At 36.6% G+C, this 23,039-nt stretch overlaps 1 protein-coding gene across 2 annotated transcripts in view; it reads left to right on the top strand.

The window, feature by feature from the left end:
- Nucleotides 1-1,936: 1,936 nt before the first annotated feature.
- Nachralpha1 (nicotinic acetylcholine receptor alpha1) overlaps nucleotides 1,937-23,039 on the top strand; it is a 154,769-nt gene continuing 133,666 nt past the window's right edge. Inside the window, exons 1-3 of one of the 2 annotated variants that reach the window (XM_083041352.1) lie at nucleotides 1,937-2,091; nucleotides 2,411-2,606; nucleotides 2,747-2,796. The gene's annotated coding sequence lies outside the window, so the exon portion shown is untranslated. Of the gene's footprint in view, nucleotides 2,092-2,410; nucleotides 2,607-2,746; nucleotides 2,797-12,245; nucleotides 12,381-23,039 lie in introns of those variants that run through there. The other variant, XM_083041354.1, reaches the window with a different exon arrangement.

The following is a 23,039-nucleotide window of genomic DNA, read 5'->3' as shown; positions in this document are numbered from 1 at the left end:
TGTGATAAATATTAATAAGAGAAATTCTCATAAAATTCTTTCCATACCATATTGTCCCACGATTATCATGATTTTCAGGATAAATTTTAAGAGAAAATTCTCTCTGTGTATATATATATATGGTATATAATATACTTGGCGTCGCAATATATATTTCTTAATATTTCTTAAAATGTAAACAATATTTTTTACATATACTACATTACTATATCTTGCGAGTAACGACTCATGGATCGCGAATAACAATTAATATTTCAAAACATAATTATTGCATGCCATATGAATTTTCTTATTCTTTTTCCAAGTATATGTATAAATAAATAATTAAATAGTTATATAATACATCCTAAATAAAAATCTTTTTCTTACACATTGCTTGATACATTTATATATACATTTATATACATTTATTTACATGTACATTTATTCAATTATTTATTTTATGCTATAAAACGAGATAATAATTCTTCCGTCCTTAAAATGTGAGCTGTATGTTACTTGTTATTTAAAATTCAAAAAGAGCGCGAAAGTGCAATTAGGAGCAACAGGTGTAGCATCGTCCCGGCGCGGCGCGGCGGGTGGCGCGTGAAGTTAGTCGCGCCATTTCCGAATTCCTGCCGTTCAAGATTCGTTCATTACGCAAATTTGCAAGAGACGGGTGAGTGTCGAGAGCGGATCGAGAGGCTTTATACTCTTCCCACATTATTCTTCCGTCGCGATGTAATCAAGCAAACGTCGCGAATAACGTCGTGAGTGTCGTGCAAAGTGTCGCGCGATTGTATTTTCGTTATTAATGCGCTTTCAATTGTAATTAACCTCGCGCGAGATTTTTCCTCCGCCGTTTGAGATTCGTTCGTTACGCTAATTTGCGAGACGCGCGGGTCGAGTATGCGTGTTGAGTGGATTGTAGCTTTTATATATATGTATATATACTTTTCCTGCGTTATTCTTTCGTCACTATGTAATAAAGTAGACTTCGCGTGCGATTTAACGTCGGGAGAGTCGTTCAAAATGTCGGAACAAAAGAGGCAGGAAGGGCGATATGATAGAGCAACTGTGAGGGTGAGTGATTTATTATTTATATTTAATTTTTCACTTGTGCACGCGTGCAAGACTTAATCCTCGCAACATTCGCACTTTGAGCCATTACACACATGATAAGGTAATGTAACACACGTAAAAAATATTGTGCTGCTAATATTTTAAGAAATACATTAAGAGAGAGAGAGAAAAAGAGAGGAGAGGAGAAAGAGAGAGAGAGAGAGAGAGAGAGAGAGAGAGAGAGAGAGAGAGAGAGAGAGAGAGAGAGAGAGAGAGAGAGATTTAAAATATTTATAAAATTATAAAAAAATTGTTTCTTACTTTATATAATAAATATAATTATAAATAAATTATTACTATTTGAAGGTTATTTACAGAAGATTGAAACTTTTTATCAAACTTTATAAAAAAATTTATATTTAAGAAAAAGCTTTTTATTTAGGATATATTATATAACTACTTAATTATTTATTTATACTTGGAAAAAGATTAAGAAAATTCATATGGCATGTAATAATTATATATTTTGAAATATTAATTATTATTCGCGATCCATGAGTCGTTAAACGTATGATATGGTAATGTAATATATATAAAAAATATTGTTTACATTTTTTATGAAACACATTCAGAAATATTAAGAAATATTATATTTAAAATGTTTATAAAATTATATTTTTAAAATTTAAAATTTTCATAAGTATAATTATAAATAAATTATTAATAAATATAATTAAATATATATAATGAAATATATATCTATATTTATATATTTAAGTTGTCCACCAATGAAAAATTTTATTAAGTTTGGCGTGTCCAATAATAATTTTTTGAAATTATAATTAATTTGAACACTGTATAATTTAAATTTTATATTTTTATGTTACAGACGATGTAAAATTCGGGAGTGTCGTTAAAAGTATCGCGCGTACAAGTGCGGGAGTGTCGTTAAAAATATCGCGCTTAATCAACGAACATCGACGACCCTGACAACCTGAGAGGAGGAGGAGGCCTGAGAGAGGCATCGGGCACTGGCAGAGTAACTTTAAGGTGAATATCGTTATTTATATATTAATTATTATAAATTACATTAATTCACATCATTTATTTGAATAATTTAAACGAGAGAAACTTAGAGATATATACATTTTTAAGAGATTATATAAATATTTAGATAAATCTCTCTTCTCTTATAAAGTGTTTTTACTTAAAAAATTGTTTCTCTAATTTATAAAATTATTTATATTTGTATATAGTTTATTATTATGTATCAAATATAAAATTTGACGCGTCCAATAATAAATTATTTGAAATAGTAATTATATAATTTGAACGCTGCTAATTTAGATTTTATATTTGTATGTTACAGGTAAGTTAAAATTCGGGAGTGTCGTTAAAGGATCGTGCGTACAAGTGCGGGAGTGTCGTTAAAAATATCGTACGTACGAGTGCGGGAGTGTCGTTAAAAGTATCGCATGTGTTAATTGGACTTTGACGACCCTGACAACCTGAGAGGAGGAGGAGGCCTAAGGAGAGGCATCAGGCACCGGCAGAGAAACCCCAAGGTGAATATCGTTATTTGTACATTAATTATTATAAATCACATTAATTCAGTTTATTTATTTATTATTTTCAATAATTATGTGTTTTGAAATATTTATTATTCTGCTTATTGCTATAATTTGAATATATTTGTATGTTACAGATCAGCGTTCGTGTTATCACTCTCTGGGATGCTGTGAGCAACTGTGTAGAGTGAGTACCAGTCAGTATTAAATTATTTTTATGTTATTTGAAGATGTCAGTCTGTATGCGCGGGTATAGTCTGAGATATAATTATTCTCTCTCTTTTTTCCAATTTCGCGAATTTTTCTTTCGTGGAGTATCTCGTGTAAATGATTTTACGGTATAAACAATCGGCGTTTCCTCCTTTTTTGGCGTCGAGGGACTGGTCGGTCTGCCTGTTCGGTCTTTTCGCGTTATCCCAAGAGTGTCGTCCCGGTCCGTCTGTCACCGACATCATTCGCCCCAGTTCTGATCTTTCAGTGACGTTAAAACACGATGTTCATTCCCGAGGGATCGAAGCTCAGGGTAACATCATTATAGATGGCGGAAGGAACCGGTAGGCTCCCGTCGGGAATGATATCTACTTGAGAAAATGCAGTAACAGGATACACGACTGACATCTTCTTAAATGCCTTCGGATGAAACAGTTATTGGAGGGTGTGAATCCTTTGGGATAATAGGCGGAGTGATTGTGATAATTGAAGCTTTGACAAGTAGCTGCTGTTTTCGAACATTTCCATCTATATTTTCTTGTAAAATATAAAACTGATTTTTATGATATAAAAAGATTTTATCTATCATTTTTAAGAATTACGTAAACATGAAAATTAGCTTTTTTCCCTGCATTTTTGAATATAATATTATAATAATAATAAAATATTATTTTGTAAAAAGTAGCTTTCTATTATTTTGATATTTACAAATTGTTTTGTCAAATTTTTAATTGCGATTCTTAATTTTATATGAACTACAAGCAATACATTTTTTTTGCAACTGACAATTTATTATTAAATTAAATATAATTGAACAGCATCTACTATAATTCTATGAAATAAGGTAGGTCATAAATATAACTCAATCTGTAAGAAAGATGATCTTTATCTCACAACCAAATCTCAACTCAATTTTTCCTTTCTGTCAGAGCGATGAAATATTGAAACAATATTCTTTCTCATATAAGTTTTCGAAAAATTGATGAGGGTTGTATAAATTTTAGTACGAAATTAAAGATAAATGAAAATTGATTCGACGCCTGGTACGGCGATTAATGAATAGAAAATAGTAACAGAATGTAAAATAGACCGATGCGCAAAAGTATTAGGTGGAGTGAGAATTCCTTCAGTTAGAAGTTAGACGGATGGCATACCAGAGGTAATTGCATTTTTCGACGTAGTGTTTAATTGTACAGGATATCTCTCGTGAATTTTATCTTTGTCATTAGCGTGATACTTGAACGGAATTACTAAAATACGATAACTGAAGCGCTGTTATCTTCGTGCGTGAGACACGTACCGTAATGAATTGTGGTCAATGATTTATTTTCGTCGAAGCTCGATGAGGAGACAGTTCTATTCAGCGAATTTGATGAGGAAATTTGATAACGCTTATGATACCATAATCCTGCATCGCCATACTGAAACCGCGATAGCCATTATGGCGGCTGTATATATCCTATAACATCAATATGTGTTTATCTAAGCGCCACGTGCATTTGAAATTACGATTATTCAACATACTTATCTTCCGAGAATTGCACAGATTCAATTTATCTTTGCAAAGCTATAAATTTTTTATTGAATTTTTGAAAGAGTTTTGTTTATTGGCATGATAAACATTGTAATAGATAATTTATATTTACTAGAACAATACAAGCGCGCGCCATTCCTCGGTTTTATATAAAAAAGAATTATATTTATATATAAAGTTTGTTTAAACCTGATTAATATTTTTTGACAGAAATCAGCTGATTAAAGCATTAATTTGCTAATTAAATTTTAAAATAAAAATATGTTATAAAAATTAATAATAATAATGTTAGAAATAATATGTTATAATACTTTAAACTCGAATAATATTTTTTGACAGAAATCAGCTGATAACTGTCAAAAATATCAATCGAGTTTAAAGTACTATAACATTTTATTTAAAACATAGTATTCTAATTTTTATAACACAATATTATTTTAAAATTTAATTAGCAAATTAACGCTTTAATCAGCTGATTTCTGTTAAAAAATATTAATCGCAGATGAGGCATTATAACAGATTTACAACATATTACTATTTTAAATTTTATAACTTATTATTATTTTGAAATTTAATTAGCAAATAAATGCTTTATTTATATTTTTTGACTGAAATCAGCTGATTAAAGCGTTAATTTGCTAATTAAATTTTTAAATAATAATGTGTTATAAAAACTAAAATAATATGTTTTAAATAAAATGTTATAGTACTTTAAACTTGGTTAATATTTTTTGACACTTATCAGCTCATTTCTGTATCATTCTTTTTAACATAAAATCGAGAAATGGCGCGCGTGTAGCGTTCTAGTCCCTTTCTAAAAAAGGCATGTTAAGTTGATTCTCGCAAATATTATTGCCTTTTTTTCGCGATGTTGATTAGCTGCCTCGATTTGCGTTGTACGTTATATTCATAGCATCGAGAGGCTGTTATTGCAAGAGTTAGCAGTTTGACAGTTTGTCCAAAATAAAATAAAATAAAATAATAATGTTTTAAATAATATGTTTTAATACTTTAAATTTGATTAATATTTTTGATAGCTGATTTCTGTCAAAAAATATTAATCGCGGACAAAGTATATATTATTAGTATATATTATAACATATTATATTATTTACAACATATTATTATAATATTATTATAATATTATTATAATTAAAATAATAATATTTTGTAAGTAATATAATATGTCATAATACTTTATCCGTAATTAATATTTTTTGACAGAAATCAGCTGATAACTGTCAAAAATATTAATCTAGTTTAAAGTATTATAACATATTATTTAAAACATAATATATTATTTTATTTTATTTTATTTTGGATAAACTGTCAAACTGCTAACCCTCGCGATGACAGTTGCTCGAGGCTATGAATATATCGCACACGCGAATTGAGACAGCCAATCAGCATCACAACAATAGAAAAGCGACAATAATGTCAATAGCATGTCTTTTTTTTAAAAAGGGGATCGATATAAAAAAAATCTGAGAATTCGTTCTCTTTCTTCTATATTCTCTTATACATTTTTTAAATAAGATATATTTAAAAATATTATTAAAATAATATTTTTTTATAATATATATTTGCGATTTAATAGAAACATAAAAATTGACTTTGATGTAACGAATACCGATCAAATGTATCTTCCACCCTCGCGTTGCTTTGCTGAATGATTTTTGCATTTTACGTTTTCGATTAGAATAATTGAGTGTGTGAGCAAATCTATCGAGGATGTCGATACTCGGGACCGGCATATCTATCTTTCGGATTGAGAATACCTCAGGGAAATACGTCTAGTACTCGACACGCGCCAGGTTACCCTCGAATCGTTTTCTACTTTCGTGTTCAACAGCGTTGCCTCGCGCGCATGTACGTGTATATTAATAATTTAATTAAGTCGTCCGGAGACAATAATAACGATGCAAATTACTGAAAAGAGATGCGGCTATTAAAGAATAAGCTGATGTTGCCACTGCAGCTTTAAGGATTTAATTGCCGCGTCCGCGTTACAAGCTTGCTTTTATTCGTAAAATGACCAGTGAAAGCGAGACTTTATTGTCGTAAAATTATCGTGTAGTGACGAATGTATAATGAAGGCGTGATTAAAACGCGTTTTACAAATTCGCGATAATTCCTAGTATAATTTAATGTTCAGCTTTATAGACACGAGTAAATTCGCGTCGAGGCCGGCAAAGTGCATTTTCGCGTACGCCTCAACCGCATTTCGTGTGCAATGCACCATATCACACGGCGCAATGTGCCGGTTGCGCCATAAAAGTAACGTGTCCGTTAAGACTTAATAAAAGAGGATTTCGTCCAAATGCGATCGAGGCGGAAGAAGGGGTTAACGGCGACTGCAGCGGTCTTTTTCGCCTGCCAGGGTTAAATCCAACTGAAGATCCTCTTTCTCTCTTTCTCTCTCTTTTACGAAACACGCGTGCAGCATTGGTTTTCTTCGTCGGTCGGATAATTCGCGGATTTGGATCGCAGACGCGAATTCTATGCACGATCGTCCCTCATTGGCGAATGAATTATTAATATCATCGATCTATGTAATGTTTCATCGCGGGATGTGTCTTTTATACGGTGCGGTGAATTCCCATTCGCTCCGCCAACTATTTCGAATGCCATCGAATTTTCTCGAAGTAAGCCCCGATCAGATCGCATCGGCGAGATAAAGCAGAGTGTGTATCCATGTGTCGTGCAAAGGCAACACACAATTGCTCGGGCCTTCGTGGAATTCTCTCTACTGCCTGTATCGCGAAACAAGAACTTCACGCATACCGCTTACTTTAGGGAATCCGTATAGATACCAGCTACCGGAAATACCTCACACATACCCTATCAAATCGGAGTGCTGTAGACTGTTACATATCTGAGGTGGTCTCACGCAGTTCGCTGTAACCGACGTGTATGTTTTCGCTAATTCAAAACATTCTGCAATTAACGCGCCGACTCAATCAGTACTGGTATCTTTCACATAGGTTCTATTAAGTAGACATTTAATTTATTAAATTAGATTATATCCTAATACAGTTTTAATTTTCTTTTGATAATATATAATTTTTATTGCGACATGCTCTCTTTTATAAATTAATGTATATATTCGTTAACGTGAAAAGACTGTCGAGTGGATATTTTCAAAACTATTTGAGGAAAATCAGAAAATATTTTCAGATTTTCTCTTTACAAATTTCTCTCCTCTTTACAAATCTATTTCTTTTTATTATAGCTATTGACAGATTTTCCTACTTATTTCTATAAATCGTTTTACGTACTTTATTCTTAGCAATAATGTGTGAGTTCTCTCTCACGATCTCGTTAAATTTAATAATTTTAAAATGACCTCCTGTGCATTAATAGTCCCCTAAGTTGCAAATACGAATAATAAACTAAAAAAGTGCAAAGAATGGTATTTTTGGTATTTTATATCTAAATCTCAATATGATTAAAGATATATGGTGGCTGGCTTTTATTCTATTTTTACATCTAACATGATATTTATATATTACATAAATAAATCTCAGAATGAAGTAGCTGCATTTAGAGCTGCTCTCAGTGAGAATGCAGGTCAAAGAAATATGATGTATGCTCGATACGTTTATATTAAATACGCGGGAGATGATATGGGATCTCATCAATAGGAATAAAAAAACCCCCACTGAGAGCGTTATATTAAATAAAATTTTACTAATTCTAATTATAATATATATTTAATTAATATTAAATTAATTAATATTATAGATTAATATTTTACTGAATATAATTCTAACAAATATCTATAAAAATAATCTCGGGCTGATTTGGCGATATTGTTGTATATTGGAAAATATGAGGGACGTAATAACGGAAAAAGAAAAAAGATGAGGAGCGCAAAGTTATGTTTGATACATCCGCATCGGATGAAACGTTCGTTTCCCATCGTTGCGAATCTAGTAACAGGATGGACAGAGAGTGGAGATCAAGACAGATAAGCAGACGGAAACGGACGTATACGGAGAAGGGTGGGAGGATAAAAGGGAGCGAGATCGAGGAGCGTCTTTTTCTTTTTTTTTTGCATCATCCCCCGCGTCTCGTCACCATTTCTGCACTCTGTTCAGCACCCTCTGACGAGTCGACCTCGCACCGCCAGTATCAGTATCGACTGGGGTACCTCGTGGAGAGAACAACGGCGGGGGTGGATAGAGGAAAGAGGGTTGCTGAACACACGGAGGAAAGCGAGAAAGAGAGAGATAGAGAAAGAAGAGGATGCTGGGAGATAGAAAGAGTGCGATCCTGGAAGATGGAAAGAGAGGAATATAGGGCGGCTCGCCAATTCTCGGCTACCCTCGTGTTCAGTGCCGTATGCGAATCTGTCTTTTACACTAAGCACTGCTTGAACACCTAACTTTTTGGCGCATAATCGTCTCATTAATCACTGTCTGAATCTTCCTGTCATTTTGATGAGTTACCGTCGACAATGGTGCCGCGACGAGAAGTGTATCTGGAAATTTCATCATCCCTGCGAGAGGGATGGGCGGATTAATATACACCATATCTACTTACCGCGTACTTCTCGACTGCGAAGGGTTTTATTTTATATCATATTGATATGTTAAGGTTTATCGACTGATAGGGCTTTTTTCAGCGTAATGCGCATTTCAAAGATTTTTATGTTTAGAGATTGAAAAGCGACGCTGTTTCACATTCTGCTTTGGAATATGATTCCGCGACGCGGAAAGCCAGTAATCAAATAATCCGATCTTTGTACGAAATAATATATACGTATAGGAGTTTACACGCATGTTGAATTGTTGCAGTCGTTTCAGATCATATAGTATATTATGCACGACTATTTATCTGATTAATAAAAATAGATTATATTTTAAAGTTTTCAAGATTTAAAACTAACGTCTGTCAAATTATTATATATAAATGATATATTGATATAAATAATAAAAATAGTATCAATGTAAGTACATATTGAAAATACTCGCGCATTGCATTAGATTCATTTATAGATAGAAATGCAGACTTTTGCAGAATCTTTTTTAAATAGAATATATTTTTTCACAAGAAAAATTTAATATTTAGTAATTAAAATAAGGCACATATATCCTAGCTAAATCGTTTTTCTTAAAGCTGATGAAAAGCGTTGCATCGAAATCGCTGAAACGAAAACGCTTGGGGTGAGACGACGCTAAGTTCATTAACATGCCAAACAAGTTAACGGTCGGCTAAGCGGTGCCTGATCATAAGCAGGCGATGATATCACGCGTGGGTGTTGTCATGCAAGCGTGCATCTCGTGTATGTACGCATCGTCAACGATCTTGCATTTATTCCTATGCCAACACGGGGATGAGAGCGGCACGAACGCGCGCATACATCCCTGTCAGCGCGTCGCCGCCTCGAGGTTTCCACATGGTCTCGTGTTATATCGAGGGCGAGTCGTGCAATGCTCGGCGCATCTCGAGCGTTTTCGTATCCAGTCCTGTCGGTGCTGCCACATGGCCGCGCGTCATGTTTTGCGGGCTTGGCGAGCTTTCAGGGGCGGCACCTGCGTGGTAGGATGCTCTCGCTGGCTCTCGCTCAGCGTTAGGGTGTCAGGACGAGTGAGAAAGCGGGGTGGCGGCTCGGCTAGGTTCGGTCGACTTCGCAAGTCATCGCCGACGTCTCGCGTCGGGGCTTCCACATGGGTTGGTATTGGCTCCCGGGGCGCAGGATGGCTTGGTGCGGCGGGGCTCTAACCGGAGAGAGACTCTAACCGTGGTACGGAGAACGAGACGGCATAGGGTAGGAGCGAGAGGGAGAAAACACGGTGGCGGATGCGAGAGGGTGCGCGGACGAGACGGAAACAGGGTGAGGGTAGGAGCGAGAGAGAGAGAGAGAGAGAGACAGGCACGGCTCTCGCCACAACACCCCCCGAAACGGGCAGAGCGTCAGTGCTAAGGTGGGTTGTTCGGTCGGAACATTGCCAGAGAGAGAGATACGTCCTGGGAGTGCCTGCCTGCCGCACCGACACGACTTCTTGGTGCAGGACTCGCAGCGGTGCAAGGATCGGAAAGAACGCGCGCGCACCGGAAAAAGTGACTGATTGAGTGGCCAATGACACGCACGTACGCATTTTGCGTACGCACTCGCGAACACAGGCACACGGGACTCGCGTAAGCACGCATGCACGTAGGCGCGTAAGGAGGACCGAGGAGGGAGACCGAGGAAAAGACCGAGAAACGAGAGATAGTTCGGCAGCTGGGATCCGCCGGGAGCGCGAAGTGGAAATAGCGGAGCGCCGTATGTCGGGTCAGGCAACAACCGCGGGAGAGGCGGTGTAAGCTGAACGCGGAGTGGCGGTGGCTCGTGTCGTGTCGGCGAGCGAGAGCTCGAAACAACGACCGGAATCATGAGAGAGGAAGTCGAGCGGTATTCGACATTCATCGGAATGTTACATATGGCCGGATCAGTGGCGTTTCGTTTGGTCGGATAGATGTAGTCGGAGCCGAACTAGAGGAAAGAGCAAAGAAAGATAGATAGGTCGGTGGTAAGAGAAAAGGATATGTCAGAGGAGACGAAAGTCAGGAGGAAGTCAGCGTGGCTTCAGGGTGGCGGTGGCCAGTGGTAATGGTGGTGATGGTGGTGGTAGAAGTGGTGCAGTGGTGGGTGCTCTCTAGGTGAATGATCGTCGTCGGCCTCGTGGAAGAGGCGGCTGCCGCTTATGCGGGCCGCCGCGTGTGCCGCATCGTCGCTCGCAAATAACTGGAATTTGCCGTCGAGGGCGGCAAGAAGAATCGAGAGACGGAAACAACGGAGGTGGTGGCGGAAGAAGGGTGTCGTCGTCGCCTCGCGCGATATCGGTGCGACCGATCGTACGTTAGTGGTAGTGGCGTTGGCGGTAACGGTGGTGGTGGTGGTGGTGGTGGTGGTAGTAGTAGTTGGATCGCACAGGGTGGAACTACCGATCACCGGCGCAGCACCAGGAGGCCGTCGTAACAGTCCGCGCTCGTCGAGCTGGCGGCTGGCAGGGGCCGCTAGATTTCGCCGTGGGTTATGGCGAGCTGGCCCGCGTCACGGGATTCCCGTTTCACGAGTATGACGAAGAGACGACCGAGGAGATCGCGCGCGAGTCCGATTACCGCGAGCACCGTGATTACGACGACCGCGATGCCGATGATCGCCGTGACTACTGCGACTGCGACGACTGCCAGCGTAAGCCAGAGGATCGCGCCGCTGTCGAGAAACCCGACGAGGACGACGATGATGACGATGATGACGACTATGAGGACGAGTACGAATACGACGAAGATGACGCCCGCGCCGAGCAAGATGCCGCTGCTGACGACGATGTCGATGGTCCCGGCGACACTGACGACGATGCTGAAGATGGCAGTTGCGCTCGCCTCCGTTGTTGTCGCTGCCCCCGGAAGTTCCTCGTTTCTCGGGCCATCGAAACCCTGGTAGCGGAGGCAACGGTCGCGCGTCTCCTCCTCAATCGTTAGAAGCAGTGCTCTTGTGCCGTCCGGATCTTCCTCCTCTCGGGCTATCTATATCCGTTGGTGGTGCGTCTGGTGGGTGCTGGTGTGGTGGTGCGCCGTCTACCGATCCCTCGTGTTACAGGTCACTACTGCCGGCCGGCCGGCCGTTCGCGTACCCGCAGTGCGGCGGTCGACCACCGGCTAACTACCGGAGGCCCGTTTCCCCGCTGACGGGTTCGCACATCGACGACAGTCGTTGTTGTTTCGCGCGGGCACGACGACGTGTACGCGACGGCGACGGTGACGACGACGACGAGGACGGCGGCGCGGACCGGGACGTGGACGACGATTACGACGACAGCAACTACAACGACGACGACGACGACGACGACGTCGGGGATATGTGCGGGTGCGCTACGTCCACGCGGCGAGGACTCGGGACTGCTGCGGGTAAATCGGCACGGCGCGCCAAGTCCTCGTGTTCGGTACATAGGACGCCCGGGATACGGTAGCTCGTCCTTCGGCGTTACTCCTCATCGACGCCCGCGGGCAATGTGCCCACCCGCCGGGATAGCAACGTGAGTACGCCTCTCTGCTGTGTGTTACTCTTCTTCCCTTTATGGAAATGGCCGGTTCTCGCGATCTCGCCTTTCTACGCCTTTCTACGCCTTTTTAACGCTAAGGAATATTCGTCTGACTCGACGCTTGCCACCATCACTTGAAATATATTTGCCTCGAAATCTATTTTTCTCGATATTTCTTAGTGACCAGTAGGCATTTTGTCACCCTGAGTAAGCTTGTTGCTAGACAAGCTAGACACTCAAACTTGGTTATTATTTTATTGACAATCTTTTAATATTTTCTAAAAAATACATAATTAAACAAATTCTAAAATTATTCTTAAAATATTGATTAATATTGTATAATATTTCTTGACTTGTTTACATCACTGTTATAAAAATGATTTATTGCTACAAAGTGACATTACTAATGAACAATATCTATATATCAATTTGATATCGAAGCTAAATATATAATTACTTTTACAGTTATTCAATATTCAAATTTTAGAAAGTATTTTTGTGACAGATGCTCTCTTCTATAAAATCAGTTTTAATTTTAAAATGTATATATATCAATTGGAGAGATTACATAGCGTATTTTATTTTGGAGAATATTTTATATTTTAAGTTTAATGTACAGACACAGAGATATATATGTATATGAGAAAATTAGGAAATTATGTCTGACAATGAGCGCATTGCAAACAATTAAGCACGTCTATACTCATGATATCATTAATAATTTTTTTTTATTACAAACAAAATATTGCAACAATACGGAAGTGAAATTAAATTATCCACTAGATTTGTAATAAACTTAGTAAACTCACGTAGTAAACTTCTTAAACGCAAGTTTTATCATTTTGAATCAAACAGCGACTCCTTAGAGTATTTCTAAAAAGTATCTGCTACAATATGTTTATATTATTTTTCTCTAATTGTTCTTAGGCACGTTTAATTTTTATAGCGTGAAGCGTGATACACTCGAAAAATTTCATATAGAGTTTTTTACATTTTCTTGATATCTTCTCTCATAAATTAAAAAAAAATTTTTTAAATATTTTTTTCGTATTTAACACAACACATTTCGAAGAATAGCCTTTCTTACAATTGATAAAACAAGATTGATATAAATCACACTATTCTGATCGATGTGTTCACATTTTCAGTCACGTTTTCATATTTTCATTCAATAGCTAAGATTCTTGCACGTCACGTATATTATGGAAACGAGCTTTGTAGTTAGGTTATAACTTGATTATCAATTTAACGCCCGTCTGATTTCAATTGAAATCGAGGACGGGAGACTAGGGTCAGATGAGGACTCGTCTGTTTCACTTATGAATGACTCCGAACAACTCGCGGGAAAAAAAATGAACGATCGATCGATCGAGCTCGGCCCCTCTAGTTAAATACACGTCGAGGCTATTTCTTCGCGACGCCCGCGTCCTTACCCGAAGCGAAGGATAAATTGCCTCTTCCCCTGAACTTTTCTCCAGGAAAAGCCACCCGAAAGCTCCTACGGAGTCGTGCGAAAACGTCGGAGTGCTTTCAAGGGATGGAGAGAGGGCCTGGGCGTAGTCCTTCTGCCACGCTTGTCTGACCTCTCTTTCCCTCTTCTACTTCCAATGCGCTCGCTCGGCTTTTACACTCGGTGATTTAAGATTTTTCGAAAACGGATCAATTGTTTGCATCTGCCTCTCTCTTTTACAGTATGAGAACTCTATTTCTAATTCTTATATTAATATTTCATCCACATTTACATATAAATTGTCACGAAATAAAAAGATAAAACTTTAATAACATATTTTTTAACAAACTTAAACTCGCTTTTTTCTTAGCAAAAACGTTTTAATTATTTATCGTTATTTTTTGATTTTTAATATTAAAAATTTTTACAAATCTTAATTTAAAATTCCGTTAAAGTAAATAATATATTAAATAAAGAATATATTTTATTATCTGTTTGATTAAATAAATTATCAAAATGTCTGTTTTTTAAAACGCTTTGCATCTAATAGTTTGTATTAGAAATATAATTTAAAAGAATTATTATTACTCTAATTTTTTTGTAATTTTATTTTTTTATATTATTTTTATATTTGATTTAACAAGATACGGTTTAAGTTTATATTTGTGATTATCATGAATATGTTTTTAGAGACTAAACAAAAAACGTTATTGTAGAATAGTATGAGACGATAATAATGATGTTATTGGATATTAATCAAGTTGATTAAAATTGATCGCCACACAATGCGTAGCAATTTATTACATTTTATATACATAAAGGAATTCGAAGTTTCACATTATTATTATTTTAATAAAGCGCTGCTAGCGCCCTTCTAATGCTTTTATGTTAATACAAAACATATTGATATAAACACATATTTGCATAGCTTTCAATAAGCTTTTGATTATTTGAAAAAAATTCGATATATTTTCGAAATGAAAGATAAATATACAAATTCATTGCTTTGGACAATCATATTGTTATTTATCCGCGATCAAATTGTGAGATTCATCAAATTTCATCAAATTTCATCAAATTTTTCGCGCGAATATTATTTGACGATTTTATACACAATCTGGTTGAGACCCGGTTTAAATTACGAGCGATTTGTTTTCATGTAATCCATATAACCAAAGAATTTCGCAAAAAATTTAAGCGGGCGATTCTATCATTTTCGAAAACGCAGTGCTTTGCAGTATAAATCTACGTAATGCCCGTTATCTATCTAGTAATGGCAGTGCATATTTTTCTCTGCGCAGAGAGACGCGATGAGTTGTACGATAAACGATAGAACGATAAAATCATGAATCTTTATTTGATTATCTATACGTGTTTGAGCTGCTCTCTATTATATGTTGGATGACATAGTAAATATTAAATTCTCCTTCAGCCGATTGATATTAATGCAGTAGCAGAAAATAAAAATGTGCGTGTGATAGTATCGAGTAGTTTGAATATTGTGAAAGTGAAATTATGCTTTTTCGCGTCAGAATCGTTGTTTTTATTTTTGAAGCATCAATAAAAATGTATATATATATATATATATATATATATATATATATAACATGTGGAAAAATGTACTGACGCTTTTGATGTTTGAATGCATTGACGTTGACATGCGCATCACAATACGCATATAATAGAAGCGACAAGTTTAGGTGGCTGACACTCTAAATGATAAAATTCTGCTGTTTACATTTGTATCCACTTCTTTTTCTTTACGATGAAAGGATGGCTTGCATTTCACAACGACATAGAAATAATGTAAAATTTTCAGTTTCTATCATCCTTCTTCTTTTCCGTCACCATCGTGTCATACCACAAAACATCACTTATCTAGATTGTAAACATGAAATATTTGCAAAAGAAGATTATAGAAGAATACAAAACGCAATAATATCGTTATTCTTATCGTAAAAGTAATGAATGTAATTGATGGATATTTGAAAACCAAAAAATTCACATTCTATATTTTTCAATATTACACTACAAGTGATATCTTATTTCGTATCTTATTGTGTATTGTTTTCAAATAAAACAATATAATTAAAATTATACCTATAGCAACATTCGAAATAAATAAATTTAGGCAATTTAATTAGATTTGCACTTGTAACAAATTTTTCTAACTTTTTCGCGAAAAAAAATAATTTGAATTTTGTTTTAATATAAACCGTATTTTTTAAGTAAAATTTCTCAAAGACAAATGTATTGAGATTTATTGATTATTTATTAAAATCTCTTTTCGACAACTTTCTTCAATACGCAAACAAAAAATTTCGTAGCACACAGTTGTCATCAAACTTGTAGGTCATTGATACATAGTCGGCGCGTTCGATTTAGGACAGGGTTTAAAATGCACTCTATCATAGTTCTCACGTGTGCAATGAATCTATTTGCATTTGTATCACGAGCTCTTCCTCTCGTCTCATTTCTCTTTTCTCTCATTTCGCTCTTCTTTTTGGATTTTATAGTCACTCGTTGCACCGCGATCAGAAACGTCAACGCGAAATATTGTCGGCGACGCCGCGCATCATGTCGGTGTGCAGCACTTCCTTTTCACCTGATAATTTTGAAGAATGACCCTTGCTCAACAAAGACCGCAATAACTTGTACAAATGACGGCGAAAAATCGTTGGGTTCTCGTCGAAGTTTCCGTGTCGGAACTACCGACGATAGCAGGGACTATGGCTTTTTTCGGCGAGTATCGCGGGAATGAACGCGGGGAAGTTTTTATCGACAGGACGGTTCGACCGAGCCGTTTCGTCCTTACCGCGACATTTCCGGATAAAGCGCGACACTTCCGGCATGTTGAACGAACTCAGGTTTCTATGGAAATGCGAGCGAACGGTCGAAACCTGCTGACGCGTCGGCACTTCCGGAAACGTCGTCATTCAACATCGTCATTTTGTGAGTCAATTCATTGACTAAAGTTTGTCCCGTCGTGGTTAGGTATAACACAATGATTTTCGACAATGCACACACTGATTTTTGAAAGCGCAATTATCTTTAGATGATGTATATCGAATCGCGCGATGAAATATTACATTAAAAAATTATCAAATATTATCGTTCGTTTATATTTTTAATTATTTTTGTTATTCTTTCGTACAAAAGCGTATAGGAAAGTGAAAACTTGCTATGATTGTTTCGTGAGACATTTTTTCTAAGAAAATAATTGACTTCAGATTAATCAAGCGGGGTGGTGACACGCTCTGCTTACAGAGCAAGAAGCGGCGAGAAAACTGTCATCGTCAGTCAATCTCGTCTACGGTTTAACGGCGTGTGATTTAGTGATCGGGACTATATTGATATTATTCAAATTTATGATCTACCTGCCGTGCTGCCGGATGAAATTTACATTCGAATTAACGTCCGGCTCTGTTGTGCTAATATTCAATTTGAGGCTGGTTTTTGTCTCTCGACGCGAGCCTCTCGAAAACTCTCGCGAAAACTTTCTTTGCTTCTTGATTGATCATTGTATTAGATTGCAATCAGGCAGATTATATCGAATAAATTAATGATTGATAAACACACAGTCGGTTGCATCGGACACCGTCGAATGCAAAAATCGTTTGTAACATTAATATTGTTTAGACGCGCAAAAGCGCGGACTGATATCCGATGTGCAAACTATCGGAATTATTGAAGCGTTTATATTTCGTAGCGTAATTTTTTAGATGAACTCTCTCTCGAGATAACACCGATAACTATCATTGTCAACTAATGTTTCGCATTGCTAAACGCTTTGAGTCTCTTGATTACGATACAAACGATTCAGTTTTGACGAGTGAAACTAAACTAATGAAACTCTTTTATATAAAGCATCAGTATACTGTTTTATATACATTGTATATAAAACCCTGGCATGCAGGTAATCGCGTTCGATAGTATTTTACAATTTAGAAAAGATAAAGAAGGAAAAAACGCATTTGTCTTGACAAAAAATTTATGTTTTATATTCTTTCAGTAATGTAAAATTGCATGAATGACCTCAATTTTCTGCTCCATATACGATTAAAGGTTGCTTTAACCGCTGCTATTATTCGTAAAGTCCTTCTCTTTAGGCAGTAACATGCTAAAGAACTATCTGCAATAATATGGAAATGAAAAGCATATAAAAAATATTTTTCTCTCAATAGATTAAAAACATACAGGAAACATACTAAAAAGGATTAATCTTCCGCTTAAAAATTATCTTATTTTACGAGATACTATACGCGCTTAATTCGCGCCTTATCATTTTTCTTCCAGCAAATGGAGCGGCCGTTTTTCGCGTGGTATAAACGGTAAATTACCGGTGAGATCGATGCATAAAACGGGGAAAAAATACGTGAGCGAACTGGTTACGCTTGTTAAGTTCTATTATCACGCTGATGCGTTTTAGTGATAAGGCGGCGCGAGAAGAGAGAGAGAGATACTCGTCAAGCTCAATTTCTATGTTTTAACATCCAATTGCGACCGTGGGCTATTTCATCAGTCGGTAATCGCCGTTAAATTATATGGACCGTTTAATCAGGTTAGTAGCTGCCGACCGCGATATAAAAATTCAGGAGCGCGGGAGAGACAGGATACCGGAGGGCGCGAGAAGGATCGATTTCCGGCCGCGGCGGTCCGTCCGGGTGCGATCCGTTCCCTCGTTTATGGCGAGCATTTAATGCCGCTCGTGCGAAGGGAAAGGAGGAGGAAAGGGTAATTTCCGAAATTTGCGGATGCGTTTACGCCGAAACAACGCCGACGTGTCGTAAAAGGGAAGCGTACTCTGTTATTAAGCCGAGGTTTCGTCGAATCAATTAAAGCCGCTGTATATATCACCGCATAATCCGCGTAAACATTATACACGCCTGTTGGCATCGTATAGCGGCTGTCGCGCGTGATTCTTTTATCCGCCGTAAGCTTTTACGCCGACTCGTGCGTCATGAAATTAGTCCTCACGAGCCGCGTGTACATTAATTGCTCTTTGAAAATTTGACTTGTAGAATTTTCTGCGCGCAAAGCGACGATTAAGTGATGAAAGAAGAAAAGGTCAAGTGCGAATATAATTATACACAATTATATAAATGACAGATTACAATGTTTGACACTTGTGTAAAAGTTGCGACAAATTAAAATAATCATCATCTTCGACGTTTTTGCGCTAAGGAAAACTCCATTCTGAACTGCTCATGATGTATCATTATAGAAATAACGTGGGCAAAAATGGAACACTCATTGCATAATTATTTACAAATAGCAAATTAAAAATTCTGATTAAAATTTTGCATTTCATGGATATTATCGTTAGCTTTGTGTGAGACGTAATCTAGCAAAGAGAAACTGAGAGGGTGACAACAATAAATACAAACAGAACGCACGTGCATATTACCCCGGCAAAAAAGTATAACGATTAAACTTAATCTAAATATAATTAAAATAATGAAGCAGGTGTCGAGGGATCAATCGGAGAGTTGCACGACCGAGACGTTAACTCTTCAAAGGAAGCAGGTTGGCTGTTTGTAGCTTTTTTTACTCCATGAGCAATACCAGGCGATTGCGGACAATGTTTAAAGCGACCGAGTTGGTCGTTCACTGTGAAGTACTGATGTTATGCTCCATAGTCGAGTGAACCGCACCCACCGTATTGCTCTATTTTCTTACGCGTACATAATCGAGTTACACATAACGGCGTGTGATGTTAAATAAACTAAATTTATCTGACGATATGATGTAACGAGATAGTGAAGATTAATGAATAATTTATTTTTGCGAGGAATAATATACATATTGATATATTGAAGATTTATGCATCGATATGCGATGTAGCTCTTAGATTTGCATTATAATTATTTTCTCTGCATTTAACAGCTAACCGGAATATAGAATCCTTCATTCCCAACATAAATATTTTATTTATATAAATATTATTAATTTTTTCACGGTTTTTATATTTTATTATTTTAGGTTTTTATTATTTTATTTTATCTCTTATGTGATTTTGTATTTTATCTCTTATGTGATTATGTTTATCTTTATGTTCTTTTATAGATATTTAATATATATACATATATAAGAGATATAATATTGATGCGCGATGATTATGATTGTTTGGGCGTGATTATTAAGTTAAATGAATGAAAATAAATATAATGCGTATAGATTCTAACAAGCGTGTCAAAATTAATCGAATTAATTTAATTTGCCATTTCTGTCCAAATACGCACTGACCGTGTTTTTCGAGAGTGATGCACTTTGACCCAGTATATTACGGGGATGTAGGTTAAATCGATTTTTGAAAGCAGCGCATACGCGTTTTATAAAACTTCCTTTCAAAGCATAGCACGATTTACATCCTGATCAATGTAGTTAGTATGTATAGGAATAAAACATGCTCTTTCAATTCTAAAAAAACTACTATTTATACCAGCAAGTATAATTGTTATTTTAATTTTTTTAGTATAATTTTTGTGTTTATTTATTAACATTAAAATAATCTGATTTTTTAATTAGCTATTCTTAAATAATACAGACTGCTTTATACGTACATACATACATACATTTATTTTATACTGTATTTGTAATGATAAATTATTTAATCTATTTATAAAAAAGATTTTTTCTTAGCGGGGAAATGTTAAGAAAATATTTATCACAATTTTTCAAGTTTTAATATATTAAATATTATTAATTAAATTATAAATTAAATAAGATTTAAATTAAATTTTTATGAAGTCTATTAAAAGTTATCTCAAGAACATGATACCGTCACGTATTCTTTTTCTTAAAACTTAGTTTGCTGGAAGTTCTTTATTTTCAATCGTTAATTAATCGAGGCATTTCTTTTTTTTTTTTTTTTTATAGAAAAAAATAATCTTAAATCTCTTATATCTGTTTGAAAAAATATATTATTAAAGAATAATGCGATGAAAATAAAATCATCTCTGTGCTTATATCTTAAAAGCTTTTTTTAATAACTTTAGAGTGTTTTTTAAATCTGGATTTTAAATCGTTTATTACGTATCTCACAAATAGAATTCATTTTTATGATATTAAGTTGTTTTACACGTTTAAATTATTTCATATATTTATTTCACAATTGTTGATTGTTTAATGAATACATTTTTGGGTTACATCGAAAAGAAATGGAAAGTGGGAAAAGCTTCTCTAATAACACGGAAAGAAACATAACATTCCCACGATGTAAATATATAGGAAGTAAGAGAATGTAAACACATTGTGCCTCTTTATGTATCATTCTCGCTTTACCTTTGGCAGTTGTCGATCGTACCTCAAGCGCGTACAATACTCACAAGTGATCAATCTAAACGAAAGCTCCGACTTCAAGCATCAATCACGTCGGAGATCAACGCGCGTCGATTTACAACCAGACATTCGTCAGGTACAAACGTAGATAAGTCTTTCGGTATAATAAAAAGAACGCCGAGGCTGAGTCAACTAAAATTCGCAATTTCAAATCGATCAATCGATCCTGCGTGTTTTCAAGTTCCTATGTGTGTGCGATCAGGCTAACAGTATCGTCTCTCTTTCTCTCTCTCTCTCTCTCTCTTGGACGCATCAATTTCGTCTGATCGATGGATGTCGGGCCGTTCATCTATCCTCCACAACCCGTTTGGGGCTGGTCAGTTAATGAAATCTATAACGTGCCGGCGCGCACAATCGAGATGTTAATTTCGACCCGTCGCGCGATGGCGCGGTGTGCGCCGGATGCATTTTTCATGCGGGGTTGAGTCTGGGTCGAATGCAAACCGGTCCAGTGTCATCTCGCCGTGAAGTGTTGCAGACAGCGGAACCGTGACGGAACCGAGCTTTATTTTTCTCTCTTTCATAAGCGTGGCGAGCGATAAAGCACTTTGTGATGCAAATGCCTCGAAATAATAATGCCGCCCTGTGCATCACAGGCGTGCTCTGCGAGCCGTCTATCGAATAGTTCCATTCAGTCGCCTATTCGCGGATAAAGTTGACCGAGTTTGCTTCGAAAGAGAGAGAGAGAGAGAGGGACGGAAAGAGAAAACGATTATATCCTGTCAAAAAGTGATGAAATATAACATATCGAGCGTATCAAAGCTGCTTTACTATTAATAGTTACGTCATCATGCAAAATCATTTAGCACTATATCGTCGAGGATGTCTAATTTATTTCACCAATTTTTGAAATTAATGTAGAGAATATTTCGTGACGTGTCGAAGAAATATCTCCGGATTTTTTAACATGCTTGCAGTAGATTCTCTCTGCGATATTCTTATTATTATAGAGAATCGAGAAATGTAAATTTATTAGAGATAAATATAAAGAGAGAGGCGAGGGGAGAGAAAGTTATTATTGTTTGAATAAAATAATAAATTGTTTTGAAAAAAAAAAAAGATATTTTTAATAAGTACGTCAAAGTAAGCGAAGGGTGCGAAGTAAACAACATATCTTACAATTCCAACACGTTCTATGACAAATAGATTCCTACATTGGATTATGCTCCGTGAGCTAAATACGGCTTACAACTCTTGGGACGAAAGACAAGATCTAGATGTTGCCATTTGTACGATACTCGGTTATTCCAGCATGCCACTCCCCTACAACGATATTCAGGTAGAATTATTGTCCCGATAACAAAGCGCGCGCCAGACAGCACAACGTGGACGATTTTCAAAGTTACGAGATTGTATACGCGAGTCGGGGTAAGCAGAACCTAATTACTTGTACGACTGTTCAGTCCAAGTCTCGAAAGTTCCTTTCCGGTCGTCGGATTCAGTGGATTTTAACGTTAACCAACGATAACCCTTTACAATTTTGCCGAGCTGGATAACATTCTACGGATCCGTTAAACGATTTCAGACATTACTGTCTGAAACTATAATCGACATCCGGTTAGATACCGGAAATAGGAAGTAGATCCTCGTTGGAATGACCATCGGCTATTGCTGCAGTCGTTTCAACGAGGTTGGAGTCGACATTCTTTAATGGAAATTTTGCGAGATTGTCAGATTATAGAGTTATTTTACTTCGAAAAATATAATTATTCTGCTAAATTTAAGCTTCTTTAAATTTTTAATGTATTATTCAAAGGGAGATTACCAAATATTTATACTTTTGAAATTGCTAAATTAGCTTCACAAATCATTACATAAGTATATTGCTCTCCCCAATGAAATTATAATTTTTAAAATAATTA

The sequence above is a fragment of the Prenolepis imparis genome, unplaced genomic scaffold (genome assembly GCF_030444845.1).
Source record: "Prenolepis imparis isolate NDT839.2.m4 unplaced genomic scaffold, iyPreImpa1.0 SCAF_7, whole genome shotgun sequence".
NCBI lineage: Eukaryota > Metazoa > Arthropoda > Insecta > Hymenoptera > Formicidae > Prenolepis > Prenolepis imparis.
This window is presented reverse-complemented; position numbering and strand designations above follow the sequence as displayed.